Source organism: Sinocyclocheilus rhinocerous, unplaced genomic scaffold (assembly GCF_001515625.1).
Source record: "Sinocyclocheilus rhinocerous isolate Xijiao unplaced genomic scaffold, SAMN03320098_v1.1 scaffold994, whole genome shotgun sequence".
Lineage (NCBI taxonomy): Eukaryota > Metazoa > Chordata > Actinopteri > Cypriniformes > Cyprinidae > Sinocyclocheilus > Sinocyclocheilus rhinocerous.
In genome coordinates this window covers 36635-44919 of record NW_015655381.1, presented here as the reverse complement: position 1 = coordinate 44919, position 8285 = coordinate 36635, and the positions used below count along the sequence as shown (strand labels likewise).

Genomic DNA, 8285 nt, shown 5'->3' with positions numbered 1-8285 from the left:
GCACAGTAGCTAATTACTGACACCGTAAAGGGTAGGCTATTTAAATAAAAGAAGAACGAAAAATAAATGAACGAAGTTCAACGAACTGTAATAAATAAAGAACACGGTAGCATACTTTCAATAACAGCATCACACATTTTAATTAACGAACAGTTTAAATAAAATTAAATGAATTCCCTTATATAGAATAAAACAAACTGTAATAGGCTAAATAGAACAAGGTAACTGGGGATGTACCTACAGACAAATATTAGGCTGGGCTACTGTACGTTTTTTTTTATGACTGCCGTATTTGCAAGTATTTTCCAAGCAAATTAAGTGCACGTTTTTATCATGTGTAAAATTACTGATTAACATGGAGGATAAAAGCAGCTTGTTTTTTTTTACACCAACAATATACTATAGGCGTACTACTTACAGAACTCAGGTGATTTTTCAAACTTGATGTGCTGTTGTGGTAGGCCAGTTTCAAATCGCATATTTGGCACACTGCCTTTGTCTTGTTCTCACTCAATTTAAAGTGCTCCAACACAGCTGAGGTCTTCAGCATTTTTGTGTTCTCTTCCAGATGAAATGAATCATGACGTTCATGACGTTCACACATGGGCAATTCATGTTCAAGCACGAATGAGAACCGTTTCGCGGCGGATGCCAGGTGTTCGGGAAAAAAAAGAATATTTGAATCTCAAAATTGAAAATCGAATGCCAACCCACCGAACAAATATTCGAATATTCTGGTCCAGCCCTACGGATTACATAATCTAAGAACATTTGTTTTCCATTTGAATTGGTTCATTTGAAAGTAGACATTTCACTCTCTATAGATTTTAATGTCTGTAAGGCAAAGATATACACGGAGGCAGCCCTAGTATCCACTGAACACAAACTGCGTATACTGTTCTACTTGTCTGTGTCAGCCGCACCACACGGATATGTTTTCTACGTTTATTTACGCTTTGATTTGAACAAAAACACCGTATCCATGTGGTGCGGCTGACACAGAAGAGCAGTTTGCGTTCAGTGGATACTCTCCAAAATGGCGCTATGGTGGAGACGAATTGTTGAATAAAGTCGTTATTTTTGTTTTCTTTGAATACAAAAAGTATTCTCGTCGCTTCATAACGTTACGGTTGAATAACTGGTGGCAGATGGACTATTCTGACGATGTCTTTCATACTTTTCTGGGCCTTGACAGTGTAATTTACTTGGCAGTCAATGGGACAGTCACAAGCCTCCTGGTTTTCATCCAAAATATCTTAAATTGTGTTCCGAAGACGAACAAAGCTTTTACGGGTTTGGAACGACATGGGGGTAAGTGATTAATGACAAAATTTTCATTTTGGGGTGGAGTAACCCTTTAAGGTCACATTTGATCAATTTAATGCGGTAGTGTATATACTGCTATTAGTCATGCAGCCCATCAACAGGTAAAAAATGGGGGGTGATCAACCTTGGGTGAAAGAGGTCAAGAGGTGAGGATGGGTTACTTTAAACAGGAAGAGTTAAGCATACAGTTATATAGGGGAATGTGAGAGTAGAAAGAAGAGGATAGGCACAGTTCACGTTTAAAAATCACTTTGATATGTCAGCAGCTTTATTAAAAGACTGAGCTTGTGTATGAGACTAAATTTTGTCCTATGACCCACAACTGCACTCAAATAAAACTCTCACCTGGAGTAATGTAGAGTTAAAGGCATCATTCACCCAGAAATGAAAGTTCCTGATTGACTTTCTTTTACGGAGCATAAAATAAGACATCTTTAATAGAGACAGACAGTTACATATTTAGCTATTTTAAAGGGATAATTTACTTAAAAATGAAAGATTTGCTATCAATTACTTACTCGGTGGAACACAAAAGAAAGTCAAACAACATTGGCCCCAACTGACTTTCATTGTATTGGGGAAAAAAGCAAAACCCAAATCATTTTTCAAATATCTTTTTTTGTGTTCCACAGAAAAAAGACAGTCATTGTCGACTACTAATTTTGAAGAATTTCAGAGCTGGCATGTTGTGATCCATCATGAGACAAACAAGAACGAATGACGCTTGGTGTCACTGACGTCAGACCTGAAAACTTAATGTACGGGTTTGAAAATAAGAAAAGAACCCTTTAGACATTCTTCAAAATATCTTCTTTTGTGTTGCAGTCCTATGACCCACAACTGCACTCAAATAAAACTCTCACCTGGAGTAATGTAGAGTTAAAGGCATCATTCACCCAGAAATGAAAGTTCCTGATTGACTTTCTTTTACGGAGCATAAAATAAGACATCTTTAATAGAGACAGACAGTTACATATTTAGCTATTTTAAAGGGATAATTTACTTAAAAATTTAAGATTTGCTATCAATTACTTACTCGGTGGAACACAAAAGAAAGTCAAACAACATTGGCCCCAACTGACTTTCATTGTATTGGGGAAAAAAGCAAAACCCAAATCATTTTTCAAATATCTTTTTTGTGTTCCACAGAAAAAAGACAGTCATTGTCGACTACTAATTTTGAAGAATTTCAGAGCTGGCATGTTGTGATCCGTCATGAGACAAACAAGAACGAATGACGCTTGGTGTCACTGACGTCAGACCTGAAAACTTGATGTACGGGTTTGAAAATAAGAAAAGAACCCCTTAGACATTCTTCAAAATATCTTCTTTTGTGTTGCACAGATAAAATAGTCTTGCAGGTTTGGAACAACGGTGAATAAACAATGACAGCATATTCATTTTTCAGTGAACTAGGCTAATCCTTTAATTGTAGAGTAAATATTCTATAGGTATGCAGTTCGGTTGTTAAAGTTTTCCAACACTACAGTGGGGTTTTGTAAGTGTGGAATTCTGAGTAACTCTCCACAAACTTTTCATCAAATTGGGGGGTGGGGATGCTGGCAAAATGAAAACAAGGTGGCCGCTAAGCAGATGAGAAGTTCATCCAAAGTTGACTTTCTCTCTTTCCATCTACTTCTCTCTCTCCCCCTCTCCTTCCTCTAGGCTCGACTGCCGGAGAACACATCTGGTAACGTTTACTTCGTGACTTAAAACTTTTCTCTACTATTATACAACAGGGCCCTAAACACAACACAAACACACACCAAGTCTTGCTAACTTTTTACAATGGTAACAAGACCAGACCAGGGCCTTACCCTCCTGTGGGCTTATTCAGGTGAACCCGTTTTACGAGCATTCTTCAGCAGAGGGTGAGAAAGCCAAAATAACGAGAGAGGAAAAAGAAAAAAAAACAGGAGTGTGCACTTTTCACTCTTTAAACCTCGTTAGCCATTTTCCCCGCTCTTTCTCTCCACTTTTCTCGGCAACAACAGGAAAACTACAACAAATCTGAACTGGGCTGGAAAATGCAACAAATTAAGCACGACAGCAATGAGAAAATGAAAAACCGAACACAATATTTTCCTCCTCAAGCACTATCACCATCTTAAGAGAAAGTCTTCATGCACAGACAGTCTTTGCATGTATTTTCAAGTTTCACTTTCAGACACCCACAGCACTGCAGAGAGCTTCCTTCCGCGTATGTGTGCATATCGTGCACACGCCGTCGCCAGGCACATCCAGCTCATCGTCACCGCCCGAACGACCTTGAGCCAGTCATGCAGGAGTGTCGTCATGGCAACACAGCTTTACACAAGCAGCCACAGCTGGATGCAACTTACACATTCCTCTTAAATTCGACTTGTGCTATAGGACACTGAAGAGAGCTGTAAAATGTAGTGGCGACGCTCGCACGCAGATGCCATGCTTAATTATGACTCATAAGTTTCCAAATGATTCGCACAGAATTTTTGACTTGCGAAAGACAAACCTTCACAGTTGAGCTCTTGACTGGGTGTCTAAACGAGTGAAGGGAGAAAGTTCTCAATATGCGGTTTACGAGCCGAGTAAACATAAAGAAAAACTGTAAATTTATTCCATGATACACAATCTGGCATCCATTCACAGTGCTAAAGGTGTACAGGAGTGGAAGAGTGAAAGGAATTTAATGTATTACTCTCTCTGGACTTGATTGAGAAGGACTAACTTTACTTTTCTGCTTGTTTCTCTAGTTAGCAGAATGGAAAGTTACAACGGGCTACAAATTAGTGTCGTCAATTATGGCACAAGCTCCAAATCCGAAATATTTACACTTGAAAATGTTTTCGTTGAGGATCTGACCGGTGCAATAAATCATTAATATCCTGTAAGTTCCAAGTGGTTCGTTTTTCGATTAATTTTGCACACGAGTCAACCTCGCCACACGTATTAAAAGTTTACAGGGCTACAATATCCCGCCTGCACCAACACCTTTAACTACTCTGAGCAAAAAGCCATTATACGAGGATCTGACCGGTGCAATAAATCATTAATATCCTGTAAGTTCCAAGTGGTTCGTTTTTCGATTAATTTTGCACACGAGTCAACCTCACCACACGTATTAAAAGTACAGGGCTACAATATCCCGCCTGCACCAACACCTTTAACTACTCTGAGCAAAAAGCCATTATAAGTAGCAGGTATCACATTTCAATTAGTGCAACAATCAAGCTTTTGTTTCAACCCACTGCCACCAACACAAGCGCCTTGGAGCAACACTATACACCCCCCACCATTAATCTTACATTTGAAACAAACACACAGATACATGATATAACTGGACCATTTTCCCTGCTCTGAAAATAACCGTTACCCACAACCACACTGTTTTCCTTTTTTCGCTCTCACAGCAGCATTTCAACTTCAAGTATTGTGGACTGATAAATGCAAAATGTGCGGGGACGATCAGACAAGTGTCAGAAGGGTGACGAGAAGCACATTAGTCATTCTGCCGTTTTGCTAGTCACAACATCCTGCGATCCAAGAGGAAACCACAAAATATCTGTGCAAAAAGGAACATTTATAAGAGACAAGACATTTAAGAATATTTCATATAAAAATGAAAATAATTAATTAATTTCTGTCTACCATGTAACACAAAGGGTGATTTTTGGATGAATATCCTGGTCGCTTTTTTCCAAATAATGAAAGTGAACGGGACTGGGGCTGTCAAGTTCCAAAATTATTTTTAAAAAATATTTTATTTTTTAAAGTATCATAAAAGTGGGTCATAAAACTTTGCGCAAGTCTTCTGAAGTCACATGATAGTTATGCAGTGTTTCCCCTGCCATTATATTAGGGGGGCAGCCCGCCCCCCCCCAAAATGACAATAAAATAATAATGACAATTTTCATTAACTATTCCTTTAACCACAACAATGGACATTAAAATAAGACAAAATGTAAGATGTTTAAATGTTCGAATCAAAACTCTGATGGTCCTTCAAAAATCATGGGAAATCTTTCGCACAAGCATTTTTCTTTTTTTTCTTCCCCTGAGAGAGTCAATGATAAATAAAGCCCGAGCTAACAAATGGAAGAGGACAGAGAATCTATGCATCCTTTAATTCTTAACCCCGTCCGCAGTCAAAGCGTTCAACACAAGATTGATTCATAGTTAATGCAGCCTGACGCTCGGCGTGTGAGAGAGAGGGAGCTGGGGAGAAAGGAACAGATAAAGGGGGAAGGGGGGGTCAGCCTGCGACCAGTGTGAAGAAGAGTTCAGAGGGTCTTTTCCCACACGCAGTCAGGGCATCCGTGGGTCCCGTACGTGAGCACCAACATACACCGCTGTGCATAACGCTTGTTCTGTTCTCATGCATTCAACTACAGAACTGCTTTAAAAACACACTTATATTAAACTATTTTTATACACAGAATAAGTGCACTACAGGCTAAAAAGGCTGCAGCTTTTAAATTTAATCACATAATTATTAGGAAGTTCTTACTGCACTGTGGAGGCAATAAAAGCACATCAGTCACAGTTCTAAAAATATGTTATTAAACAGTCAGAGTGCAAGCATGTTATCTACCTGTACCTTCACTGTCCAAATAACAAGCAAAATATATTTCACAGCATCTATATATGTCAGCATGAGTGCATGTGGATTTCAGGGAAACGTTGGTCCTACAAATGTGGTTCTGTGATGTTTCTATAAATGGCCAGTGAATATGTTCGCAACGGTGGGATGTGGTCAAACTCTCCTCGCTCAGAAACTGCTGCATTTGGATCACTACATAACGCGAAACGCTGTGAATTCAGAGGAACTTCCTCAAACTTTCCTGCAGTGCACTGACTACCTCAGGCTAAATCGTTGCAATTAACATCGCAAGAGCAAAGAATGGGGGTGTTAAAAATAGTGTCTGTTGACTCTGATAAGAATCATTCATGTTCCTGCGTTCACAATATGCACGTTTAAAACACTCCTGTCATGTCCAACAATACTGTCTGGGTAGAGAGTTCACTGGGGTTTGAGACACAGCCATAATTACAGCATCTAATACAGTCAGTACGACCTACATCACATTTTAGCTGCACAAATATGCAATACAACAAAAAAAATCTAAGATGAGAGTTATCACAGGGACTTATCCCGCTGGCTTGTGCATCACTAAAGTGGTCTACACTGATTTTAACTGTATTAACCCTTTAACTGTTTTCTCAGCTAATTAATACACCACAGTTTGGTAGGTAGCAAAACAAAAGCATAAAACACTGTAAATAATGCCCAGCTTTGGTTTTAACTGTATTAACCCTTTAACTGTTTTCTCAGCTAATTAATACACCACAGTTTGGTAGGTAGCAAAACAAAAGCATAAAACACTGTAAATAATGCCCAGCTTTGGTTTGTTCATTTCTGACTTATGATAATTTAATCTCCACCCTCTGTGTCATTAACCAGGAAACCATCTTGTTGTTTGGGTCATTAAAAGCTACACAACATCCTCATAATAAAACATCACACAATACATCTCAACAGATCGTTTGAGGTCAATAAGTTTTTCATTAAATGAAAAAGTTGGAAGAATTAATAAAAATAAGTATGCGTGATAGTGACAGATAAAGGGTTAAGATAATGTGAAACTAACTTAAACTCATGTAAACTATCAGGTGATCCAAAAACTGGTCAACAAACTTGGTGCTGATTAAAGATTTAAAACAAGCAAAAAGTCCATAATGTATTAATATTACATAAACCAACAACGGGAATAGTACAGCAATTACAAAAATAACTTAATCATTTAGGGTTGTTGTATATCGCAAAACATTCAGACTGGATTCAAATCGCTACAAAATGTTCATTAACTTAAGAAAATAGTGTTAAAACTGCGTCTACTTAACGGCAAAATGTTAATATGACCGCATAAGAATTTTCTTTAAAAATGCACAAACGGATCTTGTTATGAAAAGTAAACAAACATGCTGGAGAATGTTGTCTCTGGCAACACTGTGTTACTACGATTATTGTCTCAAAGGCAGAATAACTAGGTGGCAAGATCCCCACCGTGGACAAGAATGTACTTCTGAATAACCGGCATCACGTAACATTGTTTCACGAACACAACAATTGCTTAAATGCATCCATTTACGATCGCAAAGAAGTGATTCGGTTCACTTACCGGTGTAAATGTATCCAGTGAAACACTCCAGTTTCTTTAAGCCACTTCTACGCATCCGCCATCTTCGGCATTAGCTATGTTTGTTTAAATGGGAAACACTCCCAAAGCTTAAAGAAGCCTTGCCCGAACCATGCGCGCAGGGGGCTGCTGGGTAATGTAGTCCTGCCATTCGGGCGATACGAGCATTCTACACAGAGCTGGAAAGGAAAGAAACTACAAGTACATGAACCCCCGCAGATCGAAAAATAGACATCCAGTAGGAGATGGGCAGTAGTCGCAATATCGTAGAAAAAAATATAGTGCATTTATTTTGAGCTCTTCCAAGGACCACATAGAGATAACACGTATCCCTAATGAGTATGCTGACGTTACGCCTTTATTTGCATAAGTTGAGTGTGATGAATTCGCTGTCTTTGCGAGAGATCGAATTATTTGTTCGTAGCACACATTTTTATTCATAGTCTGTCAAATCAATCACTTTATCGGCACTACAACGTGTACGTCGGTCTCATGTGGTCCACCAACATTGCAGCCACGTAGTGACAGTATAAGGCAATGTACAAGAGCACAATAAACTCACTGCACAATTTACACATAATACACAATATCGAGATTTACATGTAGCCTAATATACATTATGCACACAAAGAATACGTTACACAATATACACGATGTAGCCTACAAGCACTTGAACAGTTGCGAATAAGTTGCAGAATGCTTTTCAATATGCACAATACTGCATAATGTAAACTAGTTAAATTTGCCACCAAAAGTGACAGAAATACTGTGGATATTTAAACG

The 8285-nt window shown here is 38.6% G+C and overlaps 1 protein-coding gene across 1 annotated transcript in view; it reads right to left on the bottom strand.

Moving 5' to 3' along the window:
- The window catches only part of LOC107717960 (nuclear receptor coactivator 3-like), a 56349-nt gene extending 48794 nt beyond the window's left edge, over window positions 1–7555 (bottom strand). Inside the window, exon 1 of the mRNA XM_016524867.1 lies at window positions 7485–7555. The gene's annotated coding sequence lies outside the window, so the exon portion shown is untranslated. The remainder of the gene's footprint in view (window positions 1–7484) is intronic.
- Between the last annotated feature and the right edge of the window lie 730 nt (window positions 7556–8285).